The sequence below is a fragment of the Hibiscus syriacus genome, unplaced genomic scaffold (genome assembly GCF_006381635.1).
Source record: "Hibiscus syriacus cultivar Baekdansim isolate YM2019G1 unplaced genomic scaffold, ASM638163v2 tig00116959_pilon, whole genome shotgun sequence".
In the NCBI taxonomy this organism is placed as follows: domain Eukaryota; kingdom Viridiplantae; phylum Streptophyta; class Magnoliopsida; order Malvales; family Malvaceae; genus Hibiscus; species Hibiscus syriacus.
In genome coordinates this window covers 397,187-420,008 of record NW_024063485.1, presented here as the reverse complement: position 1 = coordinate 420,008, position 22,822 = coordinate 397,187, and the positions used below count along the sequence as shown (strand labels likewise).

General features: G+C 35.2%; 1 pseudogene; it reads left to right on the top strand.

Moving 5' to 3' along the window:
- The first annotated feature begins 6,700 nt into the window (after window positions 1–6,700).
- Window positions 6,701–7,560, top strand: LOC120189798 (annotated as a pseudogene).
- The last annotated feature ends 15,262 nt before the right edge of the window (window positions 7,561–22,822 follow it).

The following is a 22,822-nucleotide window of genomic DNA, read 5'->3' as shown; positions in this document are numbered from 1 at the left end:
TGCACTTGCTGTTGAAAAACAGCAAAACAGGAGACCAGTGATCAGGAGCGATCACAACAGTCGACCAGTTCGCCCTCAAGAGTCCCGTCCTGCTCAGCAGCCACCGCAGAGTAATTCTAACCCTACTATTAGATGTTTTCGTTGTGGTGAACAAGGGCATAGGGCGACTGATTGCAGGAAGCCTGCTAGTCAAAAGGGCAAAAATTTGTTGATTGAGGAAAACGTGGAAGACGAGACTGAGGAGATTGGCGAACCCGTGTATGACGATGATGAGACTGATGATGTGATGTATGGAGATGGTCATGAGACTCTGGTCTTTCGCAAGAGTCTACTTACCCACAAGGGCGATTCAGGGGACGATTGGTTGAGAACCAATATTTTCCACACGACTTGCACAGTTGCAGATAAAGTCTGCAAAATGATCATTGACAGCGGCAGTTGTGAGAATGTAGTGTCCGAGGAGGTTGTCCAGAAATTGCAGTTGAAGATGGACCGTCATCCTAAGCCATACAAGTTGTCATGGCTAAATAAAGACAGTGAGGTAACAGTTGATAGGCGATGCCTCGTGTCTTTTTCAATTGGTAGAAAATATTTTGATAATGCCTGGTGTGATGTTGTGTCTATGGATGCGTGTCATATATTGTTGGGTCGACCTTGGCAGTATAATCGCAGTATCATTCATGATGGACGGAAGAATACATATTCCCTTAGCATCAAGGGAAAAAAGATTGTGTTGGCACCCCGGCGGGAAGGACTTACTCCTACCCCAGTAACCCATAATACTAATCTGCTTTCTATGTCCAGGTTTTTAGATGAGATTGAGCATGGCGACGTGGTCTATGCCTTGCTACCTTGCGAGAACAATGCAGTAGACATGGATACAGATTTACCAGTAGAGGTGCAGCGGTTGCTAGCAGAATTCTCTAACTTGATGCCAGAGGATCTTCCTCCTGGACTACCACCTATGAGGGATATTCAGCATCAAATTGACCTTATTCCTGGGTCAAGTTTGCCAAATTGACCAGCATATCGCCTCAGTCCCAAGGAGGCCGAAGAGTTGCAGCGATAGGTGGAAGAGTTGTTGGAGAGGGGCTATATCCGAGAGAGTATGATCCCATGTGCAGTCCCTGCTCTGTTAGTGCCAAAGAAAGATGGTTCTTGGCGTATGTGTGTTGACAGCCGAGCGATCAACAGAATTACAGTGAAGTACCGGTTTCCAATTCCCCGTCTAGATGATATGTTGGATCAGCTATCTGGTTCTAAGATCTTCTCAAAAATTGACCTTAAGAGCGGTTACCACCAAATCAGAATAAGGCCTGGAGATGAGTGGAAGACGGCGTTTAAAACGCCACAAGGGTTGTATGAGTGGATGGTCATGCCTTTTGGGTTATCCAATACGCCCAGTACATTCATGAGATTTATGCATCAGGTCTTGCGGCCTTTTATGGGGAAATTTATTGTAGTTTACTTCGATGATATCCTCGTTTATAGTCCGACATGGACTTCACACTTCGATCACCTCCGTGCTGTTTTTGAGATGCTGAAAACGGAGTGCTTGTTTGTCAATCAAAAGAAGTGTTCTTTCTTCACTACTTATGTGACTTTTCTTGGTTTTGTTGTGTCTACTGATGGTGTTCATGCAGATCAGTCAAAGATAGATGCAGTCTTGGAGTGGCCCAGACCAAGAACCTTACATGACATCCGAAGTTTCCATGGCTTGGCATCTTTTTACCGTCGATTCATTAGAAATTTTAGTACTCTGATCGCCCCTATCACAGAGTGCCTCAAGGGGCGTGATTTCCAGTGGTCTGAGGAGGCAGAGGCCAGTTTTCAACTGGTCAAGCAGAAGATGACCGAGGCTCCAGTTTTGGCACTTCCAGATTTTGACAAAGTGTTCGAGGTAAATTGTGATGCATCTGGCGTTGGCATTGGTGGTGTTCTGAGTCAGGCAGGTCGTCCGATTGCTTTTTTCAGTGAGAAGCTATAGGGATCAAAGAAAAATTATTCCACTTATGATCTGGAGTTCTATGCCATAGTTCAGTCCCTGAAGCATTGGCGTCACTACCTAGTACAGAAGGAGTTTATTCTGTTTACCGATCATGAGGCCTTGAAGTACATCAATGGCCAACACAAGCTGAGTAGACGTCATGCCAAGTGGGTAGCATACTTGCAAGAATTCACTTTTACGCTGAGGCACCAAGCAGGGAGTTTGAACCGCGTCGCAGATGCCCTGATCCGTCGTACCTTACTTCTCACCACCATGAGTACTAAAGTTGCAGGATTTGAGACGTTCACTGATATGTATGCAGCTGATTCTTCCTTTGGAAGGATATTTCAGGAGGTAACTGAGGGTCACCGTCATGATTTTGTTTTGCATAATGGGTATCTGTTTCGTGGATTACAATTGTGCATTCCAGATTGTTCATTGAGGCAGCAAATTATAAGTGAACTCCATAATGAGGGACACTTTGGCCGAGATAAGACATTGGCCCTTATCTCTTCTGAATTTTATTGGCCCAAGTTGACTAGTGATGTGGCCCATTATGTGGACCGTTGTTATGTGTGCCAGCGGTCTAAGGGAGTTCTCACCAATGCGGGATTGTACACTCCCTTACCTGTTCCTGAAGCTCCTTGGTTCGATGTCAGCATGGATTTTGTACTAGGCTTACCCCGCACCCAAAGGGCCTCTGATTCTATCTTTGTTCTGGTTGACAGGTTTTCCAAGATGGCTCATTTTGTAGCTTGCAGAAAGACTATGGATGCTGACCGGATTGCCCATCTCTATTTTAAGGAGATTGTGCGTTTACATGGTGTTCCTCGATCCATCACTTCAGATCGTGATACTAAGTTCATCAGTCATTTCTGGAAGAGCCTGTGGGGGAAACTGGGAACGCAGTTGAATTTCAGTAGCGCCTACCACCCCCAGACGGATGGCCAGACTGAGGTGGTGAACCGAAGTTTGGGAAACCTTTTAAGGTGTTTGGCAGGAACGAAGCCGAAGCAGTGGGATTTGGCATTGCCTCAGGCAGAATTTGCCTACAACAGATCAAAAAAACAGAACCACAGGTTTAAGCCCATTTGAGATTGTCTATGGTCAGAACCCATCTGGGGTGTTGGACTTAGCCCCTATTCCACGTATAGGACGTTTCAGTCCTAAAGCAGATGAGATGACAAAGTATCTTCGGGGTATCCATGAGCAGGTGAAACAGACCATTCATGAGAGCAATACCAAGTACAAGACTCGGGTCGACAATCATCGTCGTCAGGTACTTTTTGATGTTGGTGATTTTGTTTGGGCTGTATTAACTCGTGATCGTTTTCCTGTTGGTGAGTATAATAAGCTTAAGGATCGGAAGATTGGACCTTGTGAGGTCGTGCAGAAGATCAATGATAATGCTTACAGGTTGCGACTTCCCAGTCACTTGAAGACTTCTGATGTCTTTAATGTGAAGCACCTGAGTCATTGTTTTGTGGATCCTGATGACACTACTCTGAACTCGAGGACGAGTTCTTTCCAACCCGGGGTGACTGATGCAGGGGGATCCGAGACAGATGATACTGAGCTGTCAGATTGCACGTTGATGGCGCTGAGATACCATGAGTTGGCAGATCAGCACAAAGGCGGGAATTGATTGTGACATGTTCCTCATTGGGGTCGTTTTGAGTATGTTCCTCAAATTCTGCCGTTTTCCCCTCCGAATCACTAGATTTAGTTATTTTTTACTATTTATGGTAATATTTCGATTGTTAATTAGGAAGTCAATTTAAATCCGATTTAGGCCGGATTTTTGGAGATTGCTTATTTTATTTCGAATTTCAATTTAGAGTGATTTTCGGGATTTTGCTATTTTTGGCAAAATTCGAATAAAGACGATTTTTTTGCTATAACAGTCCGGCTTGTGGACTGCTTTTTGGATGGTTTTTGATTTTATAATATTTTATTAAACCCTAGAGACTTTTTTTCTCTGGTTTTTGGGCGAATTTTCTCTTGTGAATCGTCTGTCGGAGCTAGCCTACAGGATAATCACTATTCTGTCTGGCGTCATTATCACTTGCATTTTTGGTTGTGAACTGCTCTATCTAATGTTTTTCTTCTACTTCTTTGTATTGATAAAAAACAAAACCTTGTGTTGCTAATAAAAAACTGCCATGAAATTTTCTGTTTTTATTGCTATTCAAAGAATAAGATTACATCCATCCTCTTTCAAAAAGGAAGCCCCCATTTGGTTACAATAAACCCCCTTTTACAATTTGTTTCTCTCGTTTTTACTTGATGAAAAATGCTCTTCCCCTGAAAAAATGGCCTTCCCCCTCACTATCTGGTTGTTCATTGCTCATAAAACCGACCCCTTTTACGGTTTTCTTCTATTTACCGTTTTTCTTTTCCCCTTCCTTGCATGCATTGCTGGCCACTTAACGTGGCTAACAACAACAACAAAACCCAATTTCCATATGCAATGGGGTAAGGGGAGGTAGGATAGTAGGCTGCTCCCAACGTCAGATTGAGAGTAGCTTCCGTGGAAGACCTCCGGTAGTCAAAAAATTAAAAATATAGATAAAATACAATGCATGTATAAATAAATACATAAATACATAGTTGAACAGTATTCATATGCAGTCATTAATATCATATGCTCGTTTGTAATGGACAGTAATCCCTACAAATAAATCCCTGCGAAAAAATCTCTACATATAGACAGAAACGTAAGATCCGACTAAATTTAAAAGTAAGGAGAATCTTTTTTTTTTTCGTTTGTTGCAGGTTCACTCCAAGGTGGTTACCCGAACGGGACAACTGGCCTCTGGATTGGATGGCATCTTCGGGAAATCTTGGATTTAGTCTCCATTTGGGTCAAATAAGGTTTTACTTGTACTTGAGGCCCGTAAAAGAAACATTTAAATTAATACTTTGTTAAAGTCCGATTGATATATGTATATATTTAATATTAATCATTTATTTATACTTTATATAATAATAATACTTATAACATATAAACACCCTAACAATTTATTTAATTAAACAATATTAATTAATAAACCTAACTAATATAAATATAATTACTAAAATATAAACCTCAAATAAAACGCAAATAACACCCCGGACAAATCGAGCATTTACAAGAGGATTTTGGAAAAAGAAAAAACTTGATGTCTAACCCTTTACCCTTAGTATATGTTCAGAGAGATAAATACTTGATTACAAAGGAAAACTAAATAAAATAAAAATCTCCAAAGTTATCTATTTTTAATCAAACTAGGATTTTTACTTTACTAAATTTAAACATTAATTAATTTGTGCCACTTTGAATTCCAGTCAAACTCTAACAGTTGAGAAAATCAATCTATCTTATTACTTCACAAACAATTCTAAGTGCATCGCAAATTATCACAAAAAAAGGATCTAACTATACAAGATTATTGACATTTTCTAATCAAGAGATGTAATGTAATGAATACAACACGAAAAGTCAAATTATCATAACATTAAATAAAAATAAAAAAATTCAAAAAAAAATAAACGAACAACTATACTATAAAGACAAACAAAAATAAATAGCTGATTAAATCCTAATTTGATTGTTATTCATGTTGTTGTAACGTATAGAAGGACATGAGTTTAAACGAGCTCAAATGTTTATTATTCTCATTTTTTTAAATGAAAAGAAGTTTGTGTAATTTAGACACTATATCCAAACAAAATGATTAAATAAAAATCCAGACTGTAAATTATAATTAAAAATAAGTATATATTTCAAAATTTATTATACATATAGTGAGATTATTTATAACTAGAAATATTATAAAAAAATAAATGAGCTTTTTGAATTTCCAATGAGGAGGATATTCAGCAATCCAGTATAGGTTACATGGATTGCTTGAATAAGTCTAGCTAAGACGTCTCTTTAGAAAAATGGCATTGTGCACTATTGAAGGATCTACCTTTCTTTTATAACGATTTTACAATGAAAATTCACTTCAAAAAATATAAATATGGGAGACTTAGATCACCAAAGTTTTGTATTAAAAATCTCTATTTTTTTTGAATTAATCACTGGTATCCTGATCTATTGACCTATTAATCCAGATCGGATACTGCATAGGCGAGGGAGACCCTCCCAACCTAGTTTGCTTCTTTCATAAACGTCAGTATTCGAACCTCTAACCTTGTTTAAGGGACCTAGTGTCTCATCCCAGTATACCAATTGGTTGTTGGTATTAAAAATCTTTATTAGTCTAAGTGATTACAAAATAATTTAAATATCTTTGTCGATGTTGTATTCAAATCTAAAATCTATCGAGATAACAACTAACCCTTTAAATATATTATTTTGAATTTTAACAATATACGTATATTTCCTAAACCTTTAAACTAAAAAACGATAAACATAGTAATCATGGATCATGGAAGTATACCACCATTAACATGCTAACCATGTCTTCATTGTTATATATATAAAAGCATGTCGTCATGTTAAAGTATCAATATTAGATTTAATTGATTAATTAATTAATATACATAAATCGAGCAAGCAAATTGCAGCGCCTTTTCCTTTTCCATGTCTTAAAACTCAATTTATTTGTACGTATTATATATTCTCCACAGGCCAATGAAACTTAAAAAAAAAAAAAGGAAAAGGCTCCCTTCAATATTTTTCCGTAAATTTTCATTTTTTTTGTCTTTAATTTATTTTCTCAGTTTGTGTAGAGAACTAAAGAGGAAAAGAACTGAATTTTAGGGGGGGATGAGAGATTTTCCATCTTGTTTTGGTAAAAATGGAGTTCAAGTGGCTGATTCTTCATCATCAAGTACTAGTAAAACTGCACAGAATTTGGTTACCTGTGTTCATCAATGTCGAATTTGGGGTCGGACTTGTTTAATATCTGTTACTTGGACCAAGTGCTTGATGGGGAAAAGGTTGAGTATAGGTATTGATGATTCTGCAAATCAATGTGTTTGTGAGGTTGATGTAAAGCCTTGGTTGTTGTCCGTCCAAGAGAGAAGGGTCCAAGAGTTTAGAACCATTTTCTTGTAAAATCGATGTACATTGGGACCTTTCGTGGGCTTGGTTCTGATCCAGTCCCGAACCAGTTGAAGGGTTTTACGTTGTCGTCGTTGCCAACAAGCAAACGGTGTTGCTTCTTGGGGACATGAGGAAAGAAGCATGTAAGAGAACCGGTGCAAATCATGTTCCTTCGAGTGCCATTTTGGTGGCCGGGAAGGAGCATGTTTTCGGCAAGAGTGTGTTTGCAACCAAGGCGCGGTTTTGAGACAACCGTCGAGTTCATGATCTGATGATCGAATGCGACACGCTCGGCCTGACCGATCCGTGCCTTATAATTCGCATCGATAGAAAGGCTTCGATGCGAGTCGAGCGGCTGCTGTGGAAGTTCAGAGGGAACCATACCATATTGGTGGATGCGATGGCCGTGGAAGTGTTTTGGGATGTGCATAATTGGCTCTTTGGAACATCGTCACTAAGTGGAAATGCTGTTTTTTTGTTCAAGACAGAAGAGAAGCTGTGCTTTTCATTAATTTTGTATTCTTGGAAGAATGAGTAAAGAGCTTGTTACTTTCACCTACTTCTACTTCTACTTCCTTGAGGAAATAATAATATTTTTTATGCTTACATCGATGTGCTAACAGCAAGGCTCTAAGGGGAGATTCTACAGTAGCACAATTAGGAACTGTGAAACTCATTGTTCTAGGACCAAGTCTACTTGACGTCGAAAATCTTTCATGATCGCAGATCTTGCAAGCACGAGGAGTGGAATCAAGAAGCTCAATAACCACAACTATGGTTATTGGCAGACCTACATAGAATCCTACCTATAAGGTCAAGATTTATGGGAAATAGTCATTGGTAGCAATACAACTCCTCCACCAAAAAAATGGTGAAGCTTTGAGAAAATGGAACATCAAGGCTGGGAAGGCTTTATTTATTTTTGAGACTACAATCGAGGAGGACCTATTGAAACACATCCATGATGAGAAGACACCAAAAGTAGCCTGGGAGACTTTAGAAAAATTATTTTCGAAGAAGAATGATGTAACATCCCAAAATACGGGTTAGTGACCAAAATTGTAAAATTTCAGAATATGGTGATTAAAGTAGAATAGTTGAATAGTTTAATGATTTATGTGGAGATATGTCCTGAAAGTTGTTAGTAATTATTAAAAGAATTAAAGGGCAAAATGGTCATTTGACTTGGAAATTATAATTAAATGATATATAGGCATGTGGGATAAGGATGAGGACATATTTTCTCCACTTCATCTCCTTTGTTCTTCCATACGAGAGAGAGAGAGACATCAAAGGTGAGTTTGTTGTTTTGTTAATTATTTGTTGTTTTAAAAGTTGGGTTATGATCACTAGATGATAACTAAGCTTAAGGAAAGCTTAAGTTGTCTTATAGTCAAAAGATGAAGAAGTTATAAGAGATTTAAGAAAACGAGTTTTTATATGAAATAATGGAATAGAGTTGATAAGTTGAATTTTAAGTTGAATTTGACTTGTCATCTATGAGAATAAGAAGATAGAAGTGTTAGAATTGTATTTAGAACATATTGAAATTTGAGTATGATTCTTGAATTACATATGAAAGATAGGATTTTGAAGTTATAAATGATTTTCATGGATATAAGTTGGTTTAAGTAATGGTAGTTGAGTTTAATGACATGATAGGGGTTTAAAATAGAAGAATTAAGTGAAGAATTGATGATTTTCGGGGTTAAAATACAATTTCTGGGTAGAGGGAACCGATACCCTATGAAAGGAATCGATTCCCCCTCTTGGACGAAAATTTCCAGAATGTCCAGGGGTACAGATTCCCCTGGGGGGTATCGATTCCCCGGGAACAGATTCCCCGGGGGGTATCGATTCCCCCCTAAATAAAAAAATGGAATTTGATTCATTAAACCGGTTTAAGTTATTAACATCAAGTTTAAAGTTTATGCTTCTGATAGTTGTTTTGAAATGATATATTTATGTAGATATTGAGCCTAAACAAGTTCCAGAATAATCAAAGGATTATAATCGAATCAAAGCAATGCTAAGGTGAGTGCAATTTAATTTGTACTTATATTATTGAATAAACATTGGCTTGCGATGAGCTAGTGATGGAGTTACTATGGTAAGAAGTAACTCCTAAAATGTGATTTGATTGGTAATCTATGTGATGATTTGTGTGATTATGGGATATGTGTTAAAAGACAATGATCTAAATGACTACATGAATCATGTGGTATAAGTTATGTGATTACATGTATGTATTAATACATATTGCTTGCATTACATGCTAATGTGATTATGAATAGGTAGCAAGGAAACAAATGATGATATAAGAATCTATTATAAGATATATGATATAAAAATATGATAGTGAGCTATGTGAAAGAATTATGAGTTATATGGAAAATATATGCGAACAAGATATGACATCTATGTTTATATGAAACAATGCAAGGTGATATGAGCTATGTGAGATATGAATATAAAATCATATGAGAAGTGAAACGAATTACATGAAAATAGACTAAGTGATTACATGTATATGTGAAAGAAACTATGAGCTTATATGAATATGTGATATGAATGAAGCTATATGATACGATCTATGTGATTACATGCACATATGATATATGTTATATGAAATGACATATGAATAGGCAATACATGATACATGTGATATGATATGGAATACATGGTTACACATACATGTGGTATGTGACAGAAGAGAAATGACAAGTAATGTGAACTGTTAAATGATAATGCCCATGTTATGTGATATGAGAGCTAGGGTATAGTTGGCATGCCAAGGGTCGAGGGTTTACATATGTTCTTCGGGACATATGGACTGTTTACCTATGTTCTTCGGGACATATGGACTGTTTACCTATGTTCTTCGGGACATATGGATTGTTTACCTATGTTCTTCGGGACATATGGACTGATTACCTAGGTTCTTCGGAATCTATGGACTGGTCCTTCGGGACATTGATCGAGCTGTGGTGACAGCATATGTGTGCACAACCTCAATGTACTCACATACCTTAAGTTCTCACTAGTGTACATGGGCTAATAAAGTGATTAAACAAGCATACTGAATGTGATATGTATACGATGAGTTTATAAATTGTTATCAAAGGTAAGTGGTTTGAAATGTGTTACATGAACCATATGATGTTATGTGTGTTTCTTAATGATAATGATAGAGATTATGATAATGATGGTATATGTTTATGTATGTTTTATGTTATATGAAATATTATATGTTTTATATGCCTCACTAAGTCACCGACTTAGCGTGTGATTGTTTCACACGTAGGTTTGGAAAGCGAAAAGAAAAGTAAAGAGGAACAAGACATGTCAGTTCTCCTTACCGAATATCAGATCAGAAGAGAGGTGAATAATATGTATTTTTGTATATAAAATTCTAGTTGGCATGTAATCAAAAGAATATATTGTATAAGCTCTGAATAATTTTGTAAATGTTTTGAATAATTTAAATGCTATAAAAGTTTTTAAATTACTCACTATTTTATACGAATAAATTTTTGAAAAGTCAATGTGACACTTCGGACTCGTATCCTGGTCGGATAAGGGTTGGGGGTGTTACATTTAATGGTATCAGAGCTACGGTTTAGCCGATTCTAGGCTAAAAACGAAGTCGAAAGTGTTTTAAAAAGTGTACATGCCCACACAAAGTGAAAAAATTTCTGAACTGATAGGGTAAGGAGTGTGTTGTCTTGTTAATAGAGTTAAATTGTTATGTTATATATGATAAGTGAATACTGAGAATGAGTTATGAGATATATATATGTTTATATAATATGATAGATGATATGTGAACATATACAAATGACATATGTTATATGATATGAATTGGATGATCATATGAACACGTGATATGTGATAGAAGTAAGGATATGAGCACATGAATATATAAGAGCTTCCAAAGTGAAGCACAAGGCGATAGACCTTAAGGTAATAGCATTCACCTGCCCTGGCCAGGCAGGGAGAAGAGCGAAAACCTCAGGGAATGTCTGTATAAGATTAGAGAATGATTCATGATGTTGAATGATATTCCGATGTGTTTTAAATTGTATACTTTGTTAACTCATAGAATGAATGTATCGAATAGAGTTAAGTGCACCCGAGTTCAAGGGTGAATTTGAGAAAGGTTCTGTTGTTACAGACCTTTGGATAACTGATATGAAGATAATGCTAGAAGGTGTTCATTTCTCCAAAGATGAGAAATTAAATTGAGAAGTTTCGTTACTACGTAGATAAGATAAAATATGGTGAATGAAGGTCACCATAAAAATATTGAAAGATCAAGTGACGTGGTTATGGTTTATAAAATAGTTCAAGAATAAGTAAATCGATAATGAGTTCATAAGACAAATGAAGCTCGAATATATGAGCTTGAAGAAAGGAAATTATACGTGCATGTGTATGTGTATAAGTTTAATAAGTTAAGTAGATTTATTGCTGAAATGATTTCGATTAAGAAGAATATATGTGATTGGTTGTTTAAGGCTTGCGCCTTAAATCAAAATAGTGTTACTGTTTTAAATTTGTTCTTATTTCAAGAAATGGTAAATCATGTTAAAGCTCTAGAAAGAGCTCAGAATGAAAGAATTAGAGAACAAATATCTCAGATGATTAAGAAAATTAGTGCTTCATAAAGTTAAGCATCATCAAATAAAGATAGAGATACTGGTTTTCACCTTTAAACCATATATGAATTAGTTGTATTCCCCGCTAGAGAATAGAGCCAATCCGTTCAGACGGATTGGAAATTATAGTATTAAAGGAACTTTATCGTTCTGAAATAGAATAGTTTCTTTACAACATGGACAAAATAAAGTGAAAGAGATGAATGTTAATTGGAGAATATTAAAAGACCAAGGAAGGGTTTAAGAATATGAATATGAATATTAGTGATCAGTTATAAGACAAAGGTAATGGAATGGTTAAATTCGAACCAAAGAATTTGTATTAGGGATGAGTGAGAATGAAGGTTTGATAAGTGAATGAAATAGCTAATGAATTATTTTGACTGAAAGAATATATATATATGGATAGTTTGATGAAGGCTTATGTTTTGATGGAAATAAATAAGTTGGATAATAAAGTAGTGTGTAAGTGAGTGCAAATAAGATATGGGTATGCAATTACCCATCTATTTGTACAATGAAAATTCGAGGACGAATTTTCTTAAGGGTGAGAGATTTGTAACATCCCAAAATACGGGTTAGTGACCAAAATTGTAAAATTTCAGAATATGGTGATTAAAGTAGAATAATTGAATAATTTAATGATTTATGTGGAGATATGTCCTGAAAGTTGTTAGTAATTATTAAAAGAATTAAAGGGCAAAATGGTCATTTGACTTGGAAATTATAATTAAATGATATATAGGCATGTGGGATAAGGATGAGGAGATATTTTCTCCACTTCATCTCCTTTGTTCTTCCATACGAGAGAGAGAGACATCAAAGGTGAGTTTGCTATTTTGTTAATTATTTGTTGTTTTAAAAGTTGGGTTATGATCACTAGATGATAACTAAGCTTAAGGAAAGCTTAAGTTGTCTTATAGTCAAAAGATAAAGAAGTTATAAGAGATTTAAGAAAATGAGTTTTTATATGAAATCATGGAATATAGTTGATAAGTTGAATTTTAAGTTGAATTTGACTTGTCATCTATGAGAATAAGAAGATAGAAGTGTTAGAATTGTATTTAGAACATATTGAAATTTGAGTATGATTCTTGAATTACATATGAAGGATAGGATTTTGAAGTTATAGATGATTTTCATGGATATAAGTTGGTTTAAGTAATGGTAGTTGAGTTTAATGACATGATAGGGGTTTAAAATAGAAGAATTAAGTGAAGAATTGATGATTTTTTGGGGTTAAAATACAATTTCTGGGTAGAGGGAACCGATACCCTATGAAAGGAAGCGATTCCCCCTCTTGGTCGAAAATTTCCAGAATGTCCAGGGGGTACAGATTCCCCTGGGGGATATCGATTCCCCGGGAACAGATTCCCCTATGGGGTATCGATTCCCCCCTAAATAAAAAAATGGAATTTGATTCATTAAACCGGTTTAAGTTATTAACATCAAGTTTAAAGTTTAGGCTTCTGATAGTTGTTTTGAAATGATATATTTATGTAGATATTGAGCCTAAACAAGTTCCAGAATAATCAAAGGATTATAATCGAATCAAAGCAATGCTAAGGTGAGTGCAATTTAATTTATACTTATATTATTGAATAAACATTGGCTTGAGATGAGCTAGTGATGGAGTTACTATGGTAAGAAGTAACTCCTAAAATGTGATTTGATTGGTAATCTATGTGATGATTTGTGTGATTATGGGATATGTGTTAAAAGACAATGATCTAAATGACTACATGAATCATGTGGTATAAGTTATGTGATTACATGTATGTATTAATACATATTGCTTGCATTACATGTTAATGTGATTATGAATAGGTAGAAAGGAAACAAATGATGATATAAGAATCTATTATAAGATATATGATATGAAAATATGATAGTGAGCTATGTGAAAGAACTATGAGATATATGAGTTATATGGAAAATATATGCGAACAAGATATGACATCTATGTTTATATGAAACAATGCAAGGTGATATGAGCTATGTGAGATATGAATATAAAATCATATGAGAAATGAAACGAATTACATGAAAATAGACTAAGTGATTACATGTATATGTGAAAGAAGCTATGAGCTTATATAAATATGTGATATGAATGAAGCTATATGATACGATCTATGTGATTACATGCACATATGATATATGTTATATGAAATGACATATGAATAGGCAATACGTGATACATGTGATATGATATGGAATGCATGGTTACACATACATGTGGTATGTGACAGAAGAGAAATGACAAGTAATGTGAACTGCTAAATGATAATGCCCATGTTATGTGATATGAGAGCTAGGGTATAGTTGGCATGCCAAGGGTCGAGGGTTTACCTATGTTCTTCGGGACATATGGACTGTTTACCTATGTTCTTCGGGACATATGGACTGTTTACCTATGTTTTTCGGGACATATAGACTGTTTACCTATGTTCTTCGGGACATATGGACTGTTTACCTATGTTCTTCGGGACATATGGACTGATTAGCTAGGTTCTTCGAAATCTATGGACTGGTCCTTCGGGACATTGATCAAGCTGTGGTGACAGCATATGTGTGCACAACCTCAATGTACTCACATACCTTAAGTTCTCACTAGTGTACATGGGCTAATAAAGTGATTAAACAAGCATACTGAATGTGATATGTATATGATGGGTTTATAAATGGTTATCAAAGGTAAGTGGTTTGAAATGTGTTACACGAACCATATGATGTTATGTGTGTTTCTTAATGATAATGATAGAGATTATGATAATGATGGTATATGTTTATGTATGCTTTATGTTATATGAAATATTATATGTTTTATATGCCTCACTAAGTCATCGACTTAGCGTGTGATTGTTTAACACGTAGGTTTGGAAAGCGAAAAGAAAAGTAAAGAGGAACAAGACAGGTCAGTTCTCCTTACCGAATGTCAGATCAGAAGAGAGGTGAATAATATGTATTTTTGTATATAAAGTTCTAGTTGGCATGTAATCAAAAGAATATATTGTATAAGCTCTGAATAATTTTGTAAATGTTTTGAATAATTTAAATGTTATAAAAGTTTTTAAATTACTCACTATTTTATACGAATAAATTTTTGAAAAGTCAATGTGACACTTCGGACTCGTATCCTGGTCGGATAAGGGTTGGGGGTGTTACAAATGAAACACGCCTCCAACTATTGGAAAATGAGTTTGTAGGTATCTCACAAGCCAACCTAACTATTTCTCAATATTTTACCAAGGTGAAATCTATTTGCTGTGAGATATCTCAACTTGCCTCTGAAGAGAAAGTAAGTAAGGCAAGGATGAAGAGAATTGTTATCCATGGTCTAAGGCATGAGTATAACGAATTTATAACTGTTGTGAGGGGATGACCTACTCAACCATCATTGCTATAGTTGGAGAACCTATTGGCTAATCAAGAGGCTTTAGCTAAACAAATGAATGGAGCAACCTTAAAAGACAAAGAGGAGGCACTCATCACCAACAAGAAGAAATTCACACCTCGAAGATAAGAAGTGGCGAAAGAAATGTGGAAACAAGGAGACAAGCGTCATACAAAAACAAGAAGCAACGATTCAGGGGGAGCTCGACGAGGAAGAGAATACCACTGCCAACAACATGATGGGAATGATAAAAGAAGAAAAGATGAATACTTCAACTGTGGCAATAAGGACCATTTTGCTCAAGATTGTAGATTCCCCATGAGGTGAACTTTCCAAGGAAACATGGCCACCAAAAAGGAGAATAAAGAGGTCACATTGGAAGCATTAATTAGTGAGGAAGAATGGGATGCCAAAGTTGGATTTTTTGTTGGAGTTAATGAAAAAGAGATAAAAGAAGACATGGAGGAACAAGCTCCCATAGCAACCATGAAGTCAAAAATAAACTATAAATATGATTGGATTGTCGATTCTGGGTGCGAAGAAATTGCAAGACATGGATGAATACAAAGGAAAAATAGTAGTGTTGACGACCAATAATTCAAGGTTGTTTGGGAAGACAACACTTCTAAAAGAAGCCTCTCACCAGTTCCAACTCGAGAAGGTGTATTTTGTCCATGGTCTAAAGAAGAATCTATTGTCAGTGCAACAACTAACAGCAGAAGGGAATTACGTGCTCTTTGGGCCTGAAGATGTGACCGTATTCAAGAGAATGAAGGTAGTTGGCAATCAAATTATAAAAGGAAGAAGAATAGAGTCGGTCTATATTTTGTCTGAAGAAACAACATATGTGGACAAAACTCGTTAAAATGAAACCAGTGATATTTGGCATGAACGTCTTGGGCACGTGAGTTACAACAAGTTAAAGGAGATGAAGAAAAGACACATAGTAAAAGGGTTTTCTCAAGTAGATATCCGGACAGATACAATATGTGTTGGATGTTAATTTGTCAAAGCGTACCAATTTCCATTCAAGGAGGCAGACCATCAATCCAAGACACCACTAGATTTCATACACTCAGATCTCTTTGGCCCAGTTAAACAAGCATCAATTGAAGGAATAAAGTATATGGTGATATTCATCGATGACTTCTTAAGGTACGTTTGGGTTTACTTTATGAAGGAAAAGTTAGAGAATTTTTTAAAGTTCAAAGAGTTCAAGAAGAAGATAGAAAGTGAACTCAATAAGAAAATTCAGTGCCTACGTACATATAATGGAAGAAAATATTTATCGACTGAGTTCAATATCTACCTTGAGAAGAACAAGATCATAAGGCAATAAACTTGGACCAATACTCCGCAACAAAATAGAGTGGTAGAGCGTAAGAATCATTACCTTGCTAAAACTTGTCGAAGCATGCTTCATGCTAAGAATGTACCGGGAAGATTGTGGGATAAATGTATGAGGACAACATCATAGATGATTAATAGGCCCCCACAAGAAAAGTTGGGATTTAGTAGACCATTTCAGAGATTATGGAAGATCAAGCCAATTGTCAGCCATATCAAGGTATTTAGATATGTATGCTACATCTTTGTACCAGATAACCTAAGGAGCAAATTTGATAAGAAGGGAATGCGATGTATATTTGTTGGATATGATGATGTACGAAAAGGATAGAAGTATTGTGATCCAACTACTAGAAAATGTCACACTTCAAGAAATATGGTATTTGATGAAGCTTCTTTATGGTGGTCACCTCAAAAGATCGAGTTTCCATAATCTCATGGCTTAGAAGAAATTCCAGAAGAAAAAGAAGAAGGGAAATAACAAATATTGGATCCAAGTGAAGAAGGAGAAGGTTCATCATCCAAGGAAAAGAGTCCATGGAATACTAGTTTATATCAACCTACATCCAAGGAGCTTCATCCAAGTCAAATGGAATTTGAGAAGCACGCACAAGAATTACGAAGATCAACAAGGAAAATACAACCTTATCCAAGGTATATTAATGCTTCCTTTGTGGATGAATATATACCTATTGAGCCTTCCACTTATGAAGAAGTAATACAAAGCCGAGAGTGGCATAAAGCTATGGAAAAATAAATTAAAGCACTAAAAGAAAACCAGATATGGGATTTAGTTCCAAAGTCAAAAGATGTGAAGCCAATATCCTGTAAATGGGTTTACAAGGTGAATACTCGACCAGATGGCTCCATTGAAAGGTATAAAGCTCGATTTGTTTCTAAAGGTTATTCTCAACAATATGGGCTAGATTATGAAGAAACATTTAGCCTCGTGGCAAAGATCACAACAATTCGAATCTTACTAGCTTTGGCTACTAGTAAGTCTTGAAAGTTGTGGTAGATGGATATCAAGAATGCTTTCCTACATGGAGAACTTGATAAAGACATATATATAGAGCAATCAAGAGACTTTAGGAACAAGATCCATACTGAGTAAGTCTACAAGTTAAAGATGACACTTTATGGCTTGAAACAAGCTCCAAGAGCATGGTACAGAAATATCAGTCAGTTCTTGATACAAAGTGGTTTTACAATTGCTCCTTCAGATTCTGGTTTATTTGTGAAAGAAGATCAAGGAAAACTAGCCATAGTGCTAGTATATGTGGAAGAATTAATCATCACAGAAGATCATTATGAGGATATCCAAAGAACAAGGGAAAATATTTCTATCAAATTTCATATCAAGGAGCTTGGAGAACTCAAACATTTTTCTTAGACTCGAAGTGGAGAAGACGAAGGAATGATTATTTCTAGGACAACATAAATATACACGAGATTTTTTACATAAGTATGGGATGCTTAATTGCAAACCTATCTCAACTCCTATGGATCCTAATATAAAACTACGAGCAGATGAAAGAAAAAGTTTAAAAGATGTTACCATGTATCGATAGTTGGTTGGAAGTCTTATCTATCTCACACTAAGTCGACCAGACATAACTTATGCAGTTGGAGTAGCTAATTGATACATAAGCAATCCAAAGAAGCCTACCTTTACGCAGTACGACGCATCTTGATATATGTTAAAGGCACCATTAATTTTGGTATTTTATACAAGAAAACAAAGGATTGTCAGGTGATTAGATATTGTGACACCGATTATGCTGGAGAATATGATACGCAATGATCGACAAATGGGTACATGTACAGTCTTGGATCGGGAGTAATATCATGGTGTAGTAAGAGACAACCAATAATATCCTTATGAAGCACTGAAGCAGAATATCAATCAGAAACATCAGCAACACAAAAAAATACTTGGTTGAAGCAACTAATAGATGATCTTAATCATTCAAAAAATTAACAAGATACTCTTATGGAGTATCGATATTGGGACCTTAGGTATTGATACTCCCTAGAGTACCGATACCAAAATTGTATTCTGAAATCCCAATATAGATACCAAGCCCTTCGATCTCGATACTAGACCCTCGGTATCGATACTCTTTTAAGAGGTATCGATATTGCTTCTAAAAACTCTCAACTTTAAGCTCTCCTAAAGAATATTATCGATATTGCTTCATGCAGTATGTATACCAACCCTTAAAAATGCCCTATTTAGGCACGTAATCACTATCCAAACTCCCTAATTCTCCTACCTTAAGGTTTCCCATTATTTATTAAGTCTTTTATGAATATTAAGGATCATAATTAAGGCTTTAAAACATCTCATAGCTCTAAAACCTATATCTTACCATGGAAATCTACTCAACATGCTTAATCTCATCTTATAAGCTCTCTTGTATTTTTAATGACCCACTAAGTGTATGAAAGAGTTGTGAGTGTATTACCTGGCCTCCTTCGTCACTACAACTCCTCTTGAATCAACTAGGATTCGCCTTCTTCAAATCATTTGCTTTAATACTCTTTTATACCTCTTTAACTAAATCGAGCAAGGAAAATGGATTACTACTCAACTAGAGGTCGGATTAAAGCTGAAATACACTTCTTATAAATCTAATCTATCAAAAAAAACTTAAAACTCTTTCTTCCTTTCAACTCCCAAAAACTCATTTTCTCAAACCTTACTCAAAACGTAAAATTTAGGGCTTGAATTGAAGCTTAAGGGATGAGGATTAAGACTCTTACCTTGGTTAACTCTAATTTGACTTGGAATCTCAAAAGCCATCACCTTTTCTTGCTCTTGGGAAGGAAGAATAAGAGATAAAATAATAGGAAAGTGAAGATATTTTTGGGGGATTTGGTTCACGTGAAAAACTGGTGACTTATAAACCTTAAAACCGACTATAGGTAAATTACACTTTTGATCCCTTACCTCAGCTTAAAACCACCACTTAGCTTTAACTCTTGGGCCTACCTTAGGCCCAATACTCTTAAGAATTGGTCTAAATTGGCTTGAGATATCTAATGGGCTCAACTTAAGGGGTACGGGTTGACCCGAACTATTAACCTGGGATTTGGGGCATTACAGATACTCCTAATTGAGTATCAATACTCTGGTGTTGGAGTATCAATGGTCTAAGTATCGATATCAAATATTTAATTTGATGTTTTAAAAATATATCAGTATCGATACTCTTATTGGGAGTATCGATACTCTACCCTAAGTATCGATATTCCCTTAAGTACCGATACCAAAAATGGCTACTGGAATCTGATTTGTGCCCTTAGTATCAATATCAACATATGAGTATCGAAAATGGACCTAAAATATCGATACTCCCCGAATGAGTATCGATACCCCTTTGAAAATTCTCTCATTTTCACTAGCTGAAGAATAGTATCGGTATTGTTCTTCAGTACCGATACTCGAGCCTAGAAATACCTTATTTTGGGCACGAAAAATACTAACTTTAAACCCAAAACTTCCTATTGAGGTTTTCATTTGTTATTAAAGGTTAATGTATGATAATGGGGGTAATAAAGAGTCCATAAACATGCTGAAAACACCAAAATACTAAAATCTACCATGAACATGCTTCAAACTTATGCAACCTACCAAAACACACGTAATAAGCTATATGAGGTAGAGTTGAGTTAGAAGTGAGTTACATGATGTTCTAAGCTGATGAGGGCTCTCAAAGGCCCAACCAAGAGTGATCTTCTTATTCCCCCTTGCCTTGTAGCTTTCTCCAACTTCTCTCACTAGGCAAAATCAAATATATAGGTAACTAACTGTTGAACCTATTTTGATATAACAAATTTATGGGCAAAATGTTCTTGGACTAAATTGAATTTATTCAAAGTTTTCAAAAAATAATTCTAAGTTCATGGAAGTTGAATTTGAACACAAAATTGATTTTCAAGCTTGCAGTACCGATACTAGTTCATACACTATTGATACCATATGAACAGTATTGATATTGTTTATGTAGTATTGATACCCAAGGTATGGGATGTATCAATATTCCCTTGAAAGTATCGATATTGCCTTGTGTGTTTAGATTCTAGAATGCAATTTTGGTATCGATACTATGCAAGTATCGATACCCTATACACAATATCGATACTTCCCGCTCAACAGTCGAATAATGACTACTTTTTATTATAGCATTATCGATACTCATAACCCCCAATATCAATACTCGTGGTTCTAGGCAATTTTATTTTTACATAATTTTAATCCCTAACGGCTAGAAACGTCCATAAACTCATTCCAACGTATAAAAACAAGTTCAAGACACATGAAGAATGTTACCAACACCTATCGAAACAATCAAACACAAGAGGAGAGTTCTTCATTCTTATTTTTCTTTCTCTTGTAAATAGTTTTTTTGTGAGCTTAATTATAAACACCTACCTTAGAGAGGTTTTCTTGTTTACATTTCTTTTCACCTTTGTAAATGGGATTGGTTCTAGCTTAGCCTTTGAAAAGCTAGGGACTTGTAAAGGTTATTTCTTTGTCCTTGAAAAAGGGAAAAAAATTAGTGAATTTGTTAGAAAATCCCAAGTGAGGAGCTTAGGTAGTGAATGTAGACTTGGTTGAGAAGTCGAACCACTATAAATCCTTGTGTCAATTTTCATATCTTTTAACTCCTTACTCCCTAAATCTCAAAAAGTCAATTCACTCCCTCTTGGCAATTTTCGATTGATCGAATCGAGCTTCAAATTTCCCAACACTAACGTTGTTGGAGAGTTTAGAAAGGAGTTTAAAACATTTCTAAAGGTTTGAATCCTTCAAAAACAAACTGTTTTCACCTAGGTTTCTAAAACCTCTACTAAATCCATATTTGGTTTTCTCCATCAAAACTCACAAATGGGGGCTTAAAATGATGCTTGAGGTGAGAGGATTATGGTTCTTACCTTAACTTTCCCTTACAGCACTTGGAAGTCTATAAAGTTTCTACTTTTTTACTTAGGTTTGAGGCAAAAGATGAAGATAAGATAATGGTGTTTTACTGTGAAGAAAATGACAAAAAAGAGTTGAGAAAAAGAGATAAATCAGATATGATATCATCAACCATTAAGGATTTTAGCTTTTGAAATTCTAAATGTTATACTTACTTCCTAGGTCATTCAACCTTCTTTCTTAGATTAAAAATGTCACCTTTCATGACAATTGGGCCACAAATCAAGCCCAACTCAAAACCCAATTGGATCAAGCTCTCCTACAAGGCTAATGGCTTTGTCTAAACACTTTTGGGTTAGCCCAAACTACTAACCCTGGATGTAGAACGTTACAACAATAACTAACTTACAACATTATCAAACACACTATTTCATTATTTTTATGAAGATGAGAAGTAGGGCTTAAGTGGGAACTCATGTTGCTCCCACTCCTGAGTCGACTCTGGACCTCTGTATTAAAAAAGAGCATTGTTTTTCCTAGAGGTCTCAATTTAAACAGTTACGTATGTGCCGTATGAGTACTTAGAAAGATTTTGAACAAATACTATTTCTAATCACCCAAACTATAAAAAAATTACTATGTTAAAAAATAAAATTATAAAACTTAAACATATATTATAAAAAAATATTAAAGAAGATATTGTTTGAATATTACTTTATATTATGACATGTATAGAACATACAATTTTAGTATAGAAATAGTATCGAATAGTTGTTTGACGAAATACACTTCATAAACTTATTCCAAAAGAAGTCATAAAATTCTCTCGACTATTATTTATTTGGGTAAAACACACAAAACCGGATTATAAATGCTTTATTGATTTCTTAGACTATTAAAAGTTATAAATAGTCCTTTGACTGCATGACGTTACTTTGTCGAGTCCCCCGACTATTAAAAGTTACAAAATGATTATTTGACTATTAATATATTCTAAACTCATCATTTTTCGTTAAAAAAATTGATGGTTGTTTAAGTTGAACGTTAACATGCTGACAGAGATATGATAGTTGTTTGAGATTCTATGATCATATTTTATCATATCCTAGTTTGCATATTAATGTCTAGCTCAAACTGCCTTCAAATTTTTAATGAAAAATGATGAGTTTGGAATATATGAATAGGCATATGATCATTGTGTAACTTTTAATAGTTGAGGGACTCAACAAAGCAACATCCTATAATCGAGGAACCATTTTTAACTTTTAGTAGTCGAAAGACTCAACAAAACAACATCTTATAGTCGAGTGTCGACCATTTATTTTACTTTACCTATTATTTTTTATGGTAAATTACAAATTTCATCACTAAACTTTACTCTTTCTCCTATTTTGCTCACTGAACTTTAAATTTTTTTAATTTCCTCACTGAATTTAATACATTGAGTTTTTTTGTCACTGAACTTTATTTT